This window comes from Bufo bufo, chromosome 6 (assembly GCF_905171765.1).
Source record: "Bufo bufo chromosome 6, aBufBuf1.1, whole genome shotgun sequence".
NCBI classification, from domain to species: Eukaryota; Metazoa; Chordata; class Amphibia; order Anura; family Bufonidae; genus Bufo; species Bufo bufo.
In genome coordinates, this window is record NC_053394.1 from 414,033,407 (window position 1) to 414,047,022 (window position 13,616).

Below are 13,616 nucleotides of genomic sequence, written 5' to 3' on the forward strand. Positions count from 1 at the left end.
GAACATGGGACCAACACAGATGACTTCAGCTGCCAAGTGCACATGTAACAGGTCAGCCAGTGTCATAGGTACAAATCTGCTTTTTAACTAACCCTCCGAATCTTCTTAACAAATCTGTTGTACCCCCATGCACTCATGTATATCTTAAGTGATGCTTTACCTTTTAGAATAGGCGGGAAGGGGGGGGGGGGGCTATATAGATTTAATACTTTGAAAATCAAGAGAAATTTGTTTCAGAAGCAAAATCTTGTTAGTACTTTAAAAACCATCAAAAAGTTGATTTTGACTGATCAGATTTAGGTCTCATGCACACGAGTGTATGTATTATGTATTTTGTGGTTCGCAAATTGGGGATATGCAAAATATGCACATCGTCTGTGTTGCGTCCACATTTTTTGCAGACTCCTAGACTTCAGTGGGTCCGTGGGCGTCAGTTTGAGGCCAAGTATAGGACATGTTCTATCTTTTTGTGAAATGGGATACGGATGCCGAAAGCACAGGGGTCATCTGTGTGCTTTCCACATCCGTATGTCCATTGCCCAAAAACATAGAATATATCCGAAAAATGCGAACCACGGATCCATTGACGTCAATAGGTTGACATACAGACTGCAACCGGGTTGCAATTGGCGGACCGCAAAACAGATACGGTCCTATGCATGGGGCCTTTATGTGTTTCATTTTTTTTCAATCTAGTGCATCATTTTCAAGATCCTAATTCAAATATTAAGTAATTATGTATTAAAAGGGGATGTCTCATCACAGCCATCCCCTTAATGTGATAACTGGTCTTGAGAGGCCGGCAAGATCTGCCCAGGAGCAGCTGAAGGAAGTCGTCATTCCTGAGCCCATGCGGATGAGAAGCGCTGCTTGTTAAAGGAGTGTCCCATTTAGTGCCTATCTCTAAGATATGACATCAAAGTCGTGTAAGTGTAGGTCCCACCTCTGGAACCTGCTATCTCCAGAACGGGGCCTTAAAAGTAAGGAAGAGCTCACCGTATAAGTGCAGGTCTTCTCCATTCATTGTTATGAGACTTCCAAAAAACAGCTGATCGAGCATGCTCTGCTATTTTCGGAACTCCCATAGCTGTGAATGGAGGGTGACCACGCTTGCGCTGTAAGCTCTCCATCACTTTTTGGGGGACCATTCCGCACCCATCTGACATTAATTCCATATCCTAGAGGTATGCTGTGACTAATACCGCACCTCGCTGCCGCCGGACGTCAAATACGTACAGCCAGCGAGATACGGTATAGTCACTGGTTACCAAGGGATGACGTTACGCCGTCCCTGAGGAACAGGTAAAGTCAGCTTGGTACAGTGTCCACACGGGCACAGAGAGGCAACAAGCTGAGAGAGCCTGGTCACTGCCCCAGCGAAACAGCGCTTCCTAAGCCCGGGTATACTGCCACCAGTTTCTTGTTTAATATAAGCCCGGTCCGCTGATTATATAGGGTGAGAAACCAACCCGCAGTAGCGTTTAACTAGGCCAAAACACTGACGTGGGGATTCGTGATCGAGATACAAGACAGCACAAGGTTAAATGATATATTTAATCGCCTTAAGGGCTCACTAGAAATAAGACTATACTCACAAAGAATATATACAGTGGTCTGAGGTTGCAAATACAGGTGGTATGGTACAAACAAGATTAAACAGAGCAAAAAGTCAGTTTACCAGATGGATGAGTCCTTTGGGTTGTAATGAGTTCTTAGCTGTAGTCACATGGGAGGCAGTGATGTCAGCAGTTTGCAGGTCCCTCTAAACACATGGCACAATGTGACCCCCCCCTTCCTTCAGAGAAAAGACACGCCCACTTGCTGGCACAAGCCTTTTGACCTGTAGCCGGCCCCTCCCCTCCAGGCCTCTGGGAGGAGTCCACTTCCCCTCTTCTGGGGCTGGCAGCAAATGAGACCCAAAACCGATTAGGGCTCATGGCTCCAGACCAGAGTGCCGCAGGGAGGTGGTTCTGGGACCAATGGATCTGCCTGGGTTCCGGCTACCAGTAGAGTCCAAGCATGGTACAGTTATTTGGTTTCTGTGGGGAGATATGTATATCTCCCCTCCCTGGCATCCCACCACCGAACTTTGACCACGGCCTGTTCATCGTGGCCACATGGACACAAATATGTATCTGGTTTATGTCTTTGATGGATGGGCGATTCATAATTCCTTATGAATCGCCGGTCCCATGATGTCTGATAATTTGATTGAACTGGGGAATGGCCTAGACCCCATGCAGGGAAGTTTTCCTGCAGGATCCGTGCTGTCTGAATGGAGGTGAGAAATTGTACGCAAGTGGCCTGCTTGGCCAGGACTTCCTGTGGAGTTCTCTGACCTATGCTATCTGGCTGCGCTTTGAAGCAGGGCCCTCCTGTGGTGTTTTATTTCCTCTACCCACTTCTGGAGCATATAGCAGGAATGAAATAATCCATATTCCTCACATAAGCCATGAATGACTGAAATGAGACAACCTTTTTCATTGTGAGCAAGCTGCGCAAGCGCGACCACCGGAGCGCCAGTCTCGATAAATCTCCAAGTCTTTTAGAGTCTGGCATCTGTTAAGTATTGCCTTTTCTCATTGTTTCTTGCTCTGAATGCCGTTACCGTGTGTTACTGGCATCTTATAAAAAAGTGAGCTCGTTGTGATCTAGTATGTGGTGGCGTCAGTTTGTGTCAAGAATTGCACTTCTTTGATTGCCCACAATATGGAAAGACTTTTATGCCGTTAAGTGGAGTCTAATTTCTTTCCCAACAGGGCAAAGAAAATGCGGACGTGGTAGCATACTTTCACACTAGTGTTATTCTCTTCTGGTATTGAAATCTCAATACTGTAAATACTTAATAAGTAAAAGGTCTCAATACTGGAAAAAACACATCAGTTTTGTCCTAATGCATTTTGAATGGAAAGCAATCCGTTCAGTATGCATCAGGATGTCTTCAGTTCTGTCCCTTGTACAGTATTTTTTCCGGACAAAATCCCGGAACACTACCGTACTTGCCGGATCTGGCATTAATTTCCATAGAGATGTATTAATGCCGGATCCGGTACAAAGTGTTTCGGAAATTGCCGTGTTGCTGGATCTGGTTTTCCGGCCTGCGCGGGACATAGGAGGAGCTATTTTTGCTTTTGATCTTTGAGAAAAATTAAATACCGGATCCGTTATATCACTGTACCCGTCTAATGGATCTGAAAAAAAATTTCCGTTTGCATATGGTTTGCCGGATCCCAACAACGCTAGTGTGGAAGTACCGTTAATATGATATATGGGGCAAAAAGATGCAGTGTTTAGGGTACTCTGGGCAGATGTAACAAATATTAACTATGAAACTAGAGGACCCCTTTTAATAGACCAATAAAGCAGTTCTGCTGTTTTTGTTTTGTGAAGGATTTTAACTGGTGTAGCATTTTTGTTTCTATAGCATGAGGCTCACGCCCTGAATAGCTTTTGTCCGATTCCCTTGAAATTTACCGTAATGTTAAATTGTTGGGTTAGTTCTGTGGCCTGAGTTGAATTGTCTACTTTATTTTTTTTTGTTAGGGGGGGTGGGGGGGGGGGTATAGGCTCTTGGTATAAAGATCGAGCAGACTAAACTCCGTTACAGCAAACCGTGCCATGTAGCAGCTACCACAGCTGTGGTAAGGTCACACTACATGGCACCAACAGTGGTAGGCTTTGCTTCTTGGACCAGCCCTATAACCTGATGAGTAGTCCACAGAAGGGTGAGCTCAGATCAGTAAGTCTTAAGGCTCATGCACACTAAGTTTTTTGAATGGGTCCACAAAAAAAAAAGAACATGTCCTATTATTGTCCGCATTACGGACAAGGATAGTACTGTTCTATTAGGGCCCAGCTGTTCCGTTATGCAAAATACGGAATGCACACGGATGTCATCCGTTTTTTGTGGACCGTAAAATACATACTGTTGTGTGCATGAGGTCTTCTTCTTACTCACTCCTGTATCCTTGCTGGGAGGTCACATACAGTCCCTGCGGTGCGTAGAGAGGAGGAGTTCTAAAGTCCTCTCCATTATGTGCACACTAAGGAGTCCTCTTTGCTTCGCAGGGCCAGTTTATGCGGCAACGGGAATGAATATAAAGATAAGATTGGTGATCTGAGTTCACTCATCCATTACGGTAGTTTATAGGGCTGGTCCGAGGAGATGGATGACCTTTACGTTGACTTGGGCTGTTCCTCTGTACCAGTACTTCTCCACATGCGCTGAATGGCAAGCGGACCTGTCCAGCACTTTTGCAGATACAGGGTATTTGGCTGCCTGTGTCTGTGCATGCGCCAGATGGGTTCACTTGTCATTCATTACCTGCACAGAAGTACTGTTGGCCAGGAACAGCCTGAGGAAGCAGTAAAGTGGCCACCACTATGGACATGAAGGATACCCAGCAAGTATGAGTACTCCGCTGATACTGGGGCAGCCAGGGGCCTTCACTATGAAAGCTTGGGGGAGGGCAGTACAAAGTCATGTACGTCTCTATCGACCACACGTGACTGTTTATGGCTTTTTTGAGAAATGTCATTGTAAATTGGCCACCGCCTTTAATTTAATCAGCCAGATCACCCCTCCTCCCATTCATTTCAGTAGGTAGAGGCCACTCATGGCTTGGGCTCAGCTCCTGAACCCATGGCAACTCCCCTGCTGTAATAGTACGGCGTCATGTAGGATCTATACTTGCCGGACTCGTTACCTACTCGCTCTGCTCATAGCACAGTTATGTAACCTGCTCAGCATGTGATTATTATATCATCCAGGGTCACCTTCCTGATGGTTCTGTCGAAATCTGCGAACAAAGGACGTCAGTTTGTGTTTTCAGTAATAGCACAATGACAAAATTGTCGGCAAACTGAAGATATCATGCTACATAGTACAGCATGCACCAGATTATACAAGTAAACCTATTGTGGACACTGTGAAGAAGAGGAGCAACCAACAACCAAGATCTGAACATCGGTGGAGGAACCTCTGTGCCAGGACAATGATTCACACTACACGGAGCTCTGCTACAATAGATTTTTTTTTTATGTGGGCTTCTTGACCTGTCTTGATTTGGAGGATAATACTATCAAATGATTTCACTTCAACATGTCATCTCGTGGTGGACGGTTGCCCATCCCAAATGCTTCTATGCACTGACTGCAATGAACTGAATATCCTCGTATTAAACAAATTGTCCTCCTATGCTTAATACTTTGATTAACTAAGGTGGAGGCACTAGTCTCCATGATACTACCTCCTTACAAATCGTTACACAGAGAAACAAATTCAAAAGACCACCCTTTGAGAAAACAATCCAGCTTTTGAGTCCCTTCATATCCTAACATACACTGGCCACCTTGCTTTAAAGGACCACCCCTCTAGAAGACCCATGTTTTAGTAAAAATTGAGTGGTCATCTAATGGAGTCTTCACTATATTCCTGTGCCTCCCTTTTTGGGATTGGTCAGAAGCCATTATACCATAGGTTAAAATGTCAGGGACCTGGATGAACTAGGTGGTATCTCCTAGCAGGAAGGCTAGGTGGCCATTCCAGGACCTCATTGATCCTTGTCAGTGGACTATGTATATACACCATCTGCTGAAATTGTTTAGGAGCATACCCAATGACAAGAAGAATGGCAGCACCTAGTTAAATAGTGTACAGGGCACTACATTTCTGAAACGCGTTGGAACCTTTTTGGTCCTAGGAGCCACGTTTAGTGTGCGACACATCTTTCAGGTGCTTCGTTTTGGAGCGCCTCTTTTGATTTTGAAGTTGTGCTGCCAGCCAGGGGCATGCTCCATTTAGGAATATACGCATCAACATTGCCTTCATTTAGTTCCCTCAATAGCTTTACCGATGGTAAGAGTACATGGCACTAAGTGAAGGCAATGTTGATTCTTATATTGTTGAACTGAGTGTCCCCCGGCCGGAGGCCTAACTCCAAAAGCAGAGCTCTACAACTAAGCGCCTAATGACCTTACACACCACAGGTGGCTGCCAGGACCAAAAAGGTTCCAACCCGTTTCAGAAATTTAGTGCCCTGTACTTTTTTTTAATTTTTTTAATCAAATCGTTTTTATTGATCAAATAAAAGCACCTTATTTTAAAACAATACATTGTCTTTTTTCATTCCAAAATGCAGAGTCAGTATACAACCGTAACATATGATAACATCATACAAGGATCACCATACAGCGGTGTATAATGTATAGAAATGTAAGACCAAAATTTGACAATAGGTGCATTTATCCTAGCATCCACCCTCCCCAGCCCATATGTATTGTACAACCTTTCCTCATCATGACCTCAAAGGCATGCCTCAATTGAAGATATTTATAAAACCATACCCTGGGAATATTGAATTCCTTCTGCAAACTCTGAAACTATTTAAATATCTTGCCCTCAATTAGTTGGCCAATCCTCATCACTCCATGAGATTCCCAATTCCAGAGTCCTGACATTGTTAGGAACTCAGGCAACAAGCAATTATTCCTAATTGGGGAAAGTTCACAGACGCCACCTACACCTCTAAGCAGCTTCACCTTCGCCCAGACTTTCTTCATAAGATCAATAAACGTGAACTTCTCTCTCCCAGCATGCATTCCCGACCCCTCCAGAATACCCATAAGGTCCCGACTGCCCAACCAGTGTTGCAGTATCTGTCCTGTCATATCCGGCAATTGGAAATTAATCCAACCCTTAAAATGCTGACATTGGGAAGCTAAGAAATAGATCCATGCATTAGGAACAGACAGACCACCTTCAGACTTGGGGTATTGCAACGTCTCCAGCCTAATCCTAGCCTGACCGTACTTCCAAATAAGATCTCTAAACATAGAGTGTATTCTCCTAAATCTATCCAGAGGAATCCACACGGGAGCATTATTCAAAGTGCCCTGTACTTTTACTTGTAGTTGGCCTAAACCATTGTTGTCATTTTGGTAATGCCCAGTTGTCCATCTTTTTATGTTTCCAGGAGACCTAAAAGAGGAATGGGACAATGCTGATTTTTCACAATAACATTTAATAGTATTATACTAAATTACTTAACAGACATTTCAGGCCCTCCATTATATAACCAGTGTGTAGCGGTCGCTTGTTAGGTGATGGATGAAAGTTTGGCATCTCCATGGCAGAGGTATCGAGATGCATCATTATTATTATTTTTTTTTATTTTTATTTTGCTTTTGTTCCTCAAGGCTGTTGAGTCACACAATCGCTTCGTATTTTTCTTTTTTCTTTGTGTCTTTCTGCCTATTTGTTGTTCCACAAGTGCTTGGTTACGGTTTAAAAAGCAGTGATTCATGTTATCAGGGAGGGTGCTGAGCTTTTAAAGGGGATATTCTCCTATTCTAAAGGGATGCTGTACTGTTTCTCCTTATGGAGACCGCTGGCTGGTGTAGAAAGTGTTACAGGCAATGCTTTCTGGGAAAAGGATATGCAAATTAGTCAATTTGCCGCTCATAAAGTGATGGCATGTTGCTAGGATAAGGCATTCATTTGTGAAGGATGGGGGTGCCAGAGGACTGGAGACCAGGGCTAGGGAAAATGGATGAAGGAGCTTATGTTAGTGCTGCAGACCCCTAATCTTCAGAGGTGGCATCCCCACTGGTAATAAAGTGATAAGAAACCGTATCACTTTATGGTAGGAATACCCCTTTAAAGGGAAGTTCTACCTCTTGAGATCCTTGCATCACGATTTAGTTTCCTCATATTCCTCTTTCTAGAATCAGTCTTTTTATAAGCGGGCACCATGGGGACTGCAGACGAGAGCAGGGGCTTTAGATTACCTGCAGCTGACCTCTCTACTACTCACACAGGCACCATGTATAGTGGCATCTGTGGAGCGGGTTGTCAGTGTGCGGACAGACAGTCTAATGTAGATAACTTCACTCTCATTCACAGCTTCAAAACTGTAGATCTGTGATTAAATTAGTTTGTCAGCGAGTACACATCATAAACCCTACAAGGTCCTGGCTCATTTTGATCCACCTTTTCAATGGTTAGCCTGACCCTTTACATGACTGTTCAGTGACTGCATTGGTTCTAAGCAAGGTGGTAGGGACTGGTGAGAATATCATGCTGCTATGCTCCCTAGAAGTCCCTGTCTTGAGGGGTTCTTTGAAGACCTAAGCCAGGACCAGAATGAAGGCAACTGCTTCCCCTCTCCTCTTGCCCCTGTAGTTATAGTGGCCATGCACTCCGTTGACCAAACACTATTCTTCTTAACTCCCCAATACTCCCCCACCCTGGGCTCGTCAAGCGTGCATGTGTTGTCAGTAGGGATAGCGGAATAAGCCACATATATCCTGTCAACACCTTAACACCTGCTGTCGAGGGAAGAGTCCGGACACCCTCATGAGGTGGCCATACACCTTCAATAGTTATAGAATGAATGCACAATGCCATTCCTCCCAACGCCCACTCATAAACATACATGCTTTGCTGGGCATGCAAGTGCTTTGGTTAGGGAAAGTAAGCCTCTTCCAGACACTTTCTGTCAGGGGGAAGAGTCTGCCATTCTGGCACACATCAGATAGTCGGTGTACAGGCACCTTTTACACATTAGGTCATCAGCTGGTACCATCGAAATCAGACGGCTTGCCTCGAGTGTTTTGGGCCCTTTTAAAGCAGTTGTCTGACATGGAACATTGGTGTCCTATCTCTAGGATATGCTACCAGTGTCTGATAGATGCGGGTCCCAGAGATGGGACTTGCACCGATCTCTAGAATGAATCTCCCAAAGAGAGCACATCATGTATACGTGGCCACCCTCCATGAATTTCTATGGGACCTTCCCACCTCCAGGACCTGAACCTATCTGACATTGGTGGCATATCCTAGTGATATGCCACCATTGTTGGAGGTGAGGCAGCCCCTTTCGGTTAGAAGGCACTTTGTAGCTCATGGCTTTGTTGGAAGCTACTTTGTTTGCCCAGTTTATTCTTGTTACTAGGCTTTTGAATAATCATTGTATCTGCACCTGATGTGTAGTTTCCAGCCAGGACTTTATCCAGCGCGTGACTGGAAAGGGTTAATATTTTCTTTCTACCTCCCCTCCTGTCAGACTGAATGACACAGTAAAGGGCAGGGGAGGGAGCGAACATTTTGACAAGGCTCCTTTTGACTGCTGACCTGAATACTTTACCTGGGGGCATGGGAACTGGATCCTACTACCAACCTGCCGGAGGATGAAATGGAAAGTGAGTTTAGAGGAAACACACCTTCAAGGGCTCTTTGATGTCAGGCAAGGCATGAACACACCTTCAAGGGCTCTTTGATGTCAGGCAAGGCATGAATATGACCGAGGGCAGTCTTATTCTTTGCGTAGACGGTTGTGGATTATGTAGGAAACCTTTTTAAAGCGTGATTGTGCAACCTTGGCCAAGGTGGGATCTGGTTTCCATATTGGTGACTCCCCCCCCCCCCCCCCCCCCCCCTTCCAATCAAGGTGATGCTCAGTGTTTTTGTACACTGGTCCATAGTTAAAGCTGTTCCTATGTTTCTTTCTCATAAGGGGGTTGTGTATATATACTAAGCACTCCAAAAACTGGTATATCCTGATTTTTGACCGTGACGAGTGCAGTGGACATACATATCTTCTAGCCCAGACCCGATGACACTCCCACTGCCCCCTCCCACGTTCTCCATCAGTGTTCACTTTTTATGGTTTTTCCAGACTCAACGTAAAATCTCCACTGTGGCCATGTTGGAGGAGGGAAGTGACAACCACTCAATATAAATTTCAGCCTCCTAGCTACAGTTGTCACTATAGTTCGCTGATTGAGTAATGTGAACCTACTCCCGATGAGTTTCAGCCAAAATCCAGTTCTCCTAAGGGTCCCTTAGTGGGTTCTAAATGGGTAGGGGAGCCTTTACTGTGCTTCCTTAGGCTTCAAACAGAAAGTTCTATGGGTGTCGCTGAACTTTTCTAGAGCCCCAATCCGATTTTTTTTGTGCAATGAGGTCTTTGAGGCTTTCGCTATCTTTACATGACTTGGAAGGTCTCCAGTTGAGAACCCAAAAGGGGTAGTCTACCAACTTTCATAGAATCCTGGATGACAATCTTGCCTAGTTGCACGGTCCACATTCTGGGCAGAACTGCCAAGAAAGCAAGTAGCAGGCACGGTGTAAGAAAACACAAAGGTGGTAGCTTACAGCATAGGTGGCGTATGTGCAAAAAAGTGCACCTTTTTTGGTGCTCCTTTTTCTGGCGCATCGGTTTAATAAATTCACTTAGGCATAACATAAGGAGATAAACCATGACACATTTCCTATTCTCCTCAGTGTTGGTGGTGGGCACACGTATTTTGGAGTTTGGGTTTATATATTTTTTTCCTCCGTGGTTAAAATAGAAGTGTCGGCACTGTCAGATTGGAGCGTGAAATATAATAAAATATATATATATTTTTTTTTAATAGGACACAAAGTTCAGACCTGGCGTGTTCTGTACTCGAACAACTGGTTATGGAGTGGGTTTGAATTATATTTCACCAGATTATACAAGGATACGGCTAGTAAACTCCAGTATAACATTAACCCAGAGCCATTGCGGTTTGTGGGGCCTGTAGTATCTCTGCGGTAGAGGAGCCATAGGGCAGATTTGATTTATGAAGGGAAATTGGAAGGGTTGACCTGAGCAGCCATTGTTGTGGTTTGTTTTACAGCCTTCTTTGTGTTTCTGGCAGGTCCTGTTTTAGTGTCTGCTGCTGATAATCTAATCAAGGCCAAAGGAATGGGGGAGGAAGATGGAGGATCCCACCTCGCTTAGCCATAAGAGTAAACTATGTGGGCCCCCAGACCCTGTCCAAACAGGTCAATGAATTGGATGGGTATAAATTTGGGCTCTTGTATTTGTCCAGTGTAAAGGTCTCTTTGATTATTTAGGCCTCTTTCACACGGGCGTCATGTTTTTTGCCCGGATAAGATGCGGGTGCGTTGCGGGAAAATGCGTGATTTTCCCGCGTGAGTGCAAAACATTGTAATGCGTTTTGAACGCGCGTGAGAAAAATCGGCATGTTTGGTATGGGTTAGGTGTTGTGTAAATTGTATTTTCCCTTTATAGCATGGTTATAAGGGAAAATAATAGCATTCTTAGTACAGAATGCAAAGTATAATAAGGCTGGAGGGGTTAAAAAATAAAAAAATTAACTCCCCTTAATCCACTTGATCGCGCAGCCCGGCTTCTCTTCTGTCTTGTTTGCTGTGCACAGGAATAGGACCTTTGATGTCACTGTGCTCATCACATGGTTCATCACCATGGTGAGGGACCATGTGATTGGATCATGTGATGTGACGTCACCACAGGTCCTTAGCCGGCAGCTCAACATTACAGAAGAAGACAGAGATCCGCAACTACGCGATCAAGTAGACTCGGTGAGTTAATTATTATTATTTTTTTAACCCCTCCAGCACTATTGTACTATGTATTCTGTATTCAGAATGCTATTATTTTCCCTTATAACCATGTTATAAGGGAAAATAATACAGATCGGGTCCCCAGCCCGATCGTCACCTAGCAACTATGCGTGAAAATCGCACCGCATCCGCACTTGCTTGCGGATGCGATGCGATTTTCACGGTGCCCCATTCATTTCTATGGGGCCTGCGTTGCGTGAAAAACGCAGAATATAGAGCATGCTGCGATTTTCACGCAACGCACAAGTGATGTGTGAAAATCACCGCTCATGTGAACAGCCCCATAGAAATGAATGGGTCAGGATTCAGTGCGGGTGCAATACGTTCACCTACCACATTGCACCCGCGCGGAATACTCGCCCGTGTGAAAGGGGCCTTAGGGTTGACATTGGTGACGTCTTATCTGATATCGAAGTTGGTCTTCTTAAAGACTTTACTGTACTGTATGGCATACTATACCTTCTGCTCTTGTGCACACCTTTGCAGCTTGATCACGTTTGTTTATAGGGTCTTTTTTTCTTCTCACCATCCTTTTTGGAACCACATCCTTTCCGATCTAAGGTGTCTAGATCTTACTTGGAGGTCTGTGGTAGCACTTTGTTGGATTTCTTAGATGAGATGCCCAGAAAACCCCTACGATTTTGTACGAATATACGTTTAATTATACATTGTACAGTTCCTCAACATCCCAACTGGTTGTGTAAATAAGTCAATTTTTAGATTATTGAAAGATTTATTTTGCTTATGGCTATTTTCTGACTGGTGGGTGATGGGAGACAAACAAGGTCCCATACACGATGACTGTTTGTTTATTTTTTTGTTTATCTCAATTGGTCAAGGTTGTTAAGAGCTTCTGAGTTTACAGGTCTTTATGGTAGAAGTATGAGGACAAATAAGGGTTTAAAGGGATATTCTTGTAGAAAATAAAAGATCTTGGCCATGAAATGGTTAAAAAAAAAAAACAAAATTTATAAAATGGCCTATACTCCTCTTACCGATTCTTTCGTCATGGCTTGAGCAACGGTGCTAGAGTCCCCTCTGTGCTTCACTTCCTGGTTCTGTCTCAACATGGCAGGGTGACTCTCCTCAGCCAGTGATTGATTGGGTGGCATTCCCGGCCATGGCAATTATACAGCACATATGTCCCGTACACATCAAACATCCAAAAATTATACATTAAATATTAAATTAAAACACGTGCCCTATACACATGCATGCTTGGTTTGGCCCAGTGTGCCTGTGTTTTCAATGCAGAGAAAAGAGAAAGCCACTGCTTGAGGTGAGGTTACTGGCTCTCATTTAAGGAGACCAGCTATATGTGAAGACTTCTTGACAATGGTCCATAGGAAAATAATGTGCAAAGAGGTATCCACCAGAGAAAGAACAGTCTCGCTGGTGCCACCTTTTGAAATGGACTCCCTATAAGTCAAAGTCTGCCTTTTTAACAAACCTTGGGACGTGACCAGGGAATATAGGCAAGCCAAATATCTATCTTCATCAGTACGGAGTGGGATTTTGGTTGGCTAAGTGAGAACAAAAGGCCCGATCCTTATCACCCTCAGCATCATTGGTCGGGGGAGAGTCGGAGCGCTGTTGGCCAGTCCCGCCAAATAAAGGCAGGTTTGGCTGATAGTGGCCTAATGTGTAAGGGGGTCGTAGGGATTTTTCTCAGTGTCCTGCTTTAAACAATGATACTTTGGGGTGGAAATCTTACAATTTCTACATTCTGGGAAATCTCAATAAGAACGCGCACAAGGAATTTTTGTCTTTTTTTCCCCTCTCGTCTCTTGATCGCCGCCGCTGAGTTATTCAGCCTTTTTATCTTGGTATTACGTTCTGCTGCTCTTCTACATGACTGTACTGATTTAACAGTAAATGTTCCTTCGCTCCTTCCCACGGGCGTTGTAGTCTTATCAAATATATTCTTTCGTTCTGTTGTTATTGCCGCTAGCACCGACATGAAGAAAATCTGTTCTGCGCAGAGACAATGGACGTTTTGTTAAACCCACAGACGTCCTTGGTAAACTAAAAAAAAAACTAAATTTAATAGGGAATTCTAATATTAAAGTAGTCTATTTTTTTTATTTTTTTGGGTCGTTCTGATGTCCTGTTCAGCCAGTTCTTGGTTATCAATTTTCAGGACTTAGAGTGACAGCCAATATGGCCGCCATTAGTTTCCGATCATTTCCCAAATATTGAT

At 44.2% G+C, this 13,616-nt stretch overlaps 1 protein-coding gene and 1 long non-coding RNA gene across 4 annotated transcripts in view; one reads left to right on the forward strand and one right to left on the reverse strand.

The window, feature by feature from the left end:
* LOC121006142 overlaps positions 1 to 13,616 on the reverse strand; it is a 978,004-nt gene that overhangs the window by 334,077 nt on the left and 630,311 nt on the right. The gene's annotated exons all lie outside the window — the stretch shown is intronic.
* The window catches only part of BAIAP2 (BAR/IMD domain containing adaptor protein 2), a 146,352-nt gene that overhangs the window by 34,161 nt on the left and 98,575 nt on the right, over positions 1 to 13,616 (forward strand). The gene's annotated exons all lie outside the window — the stretch shown is intronic.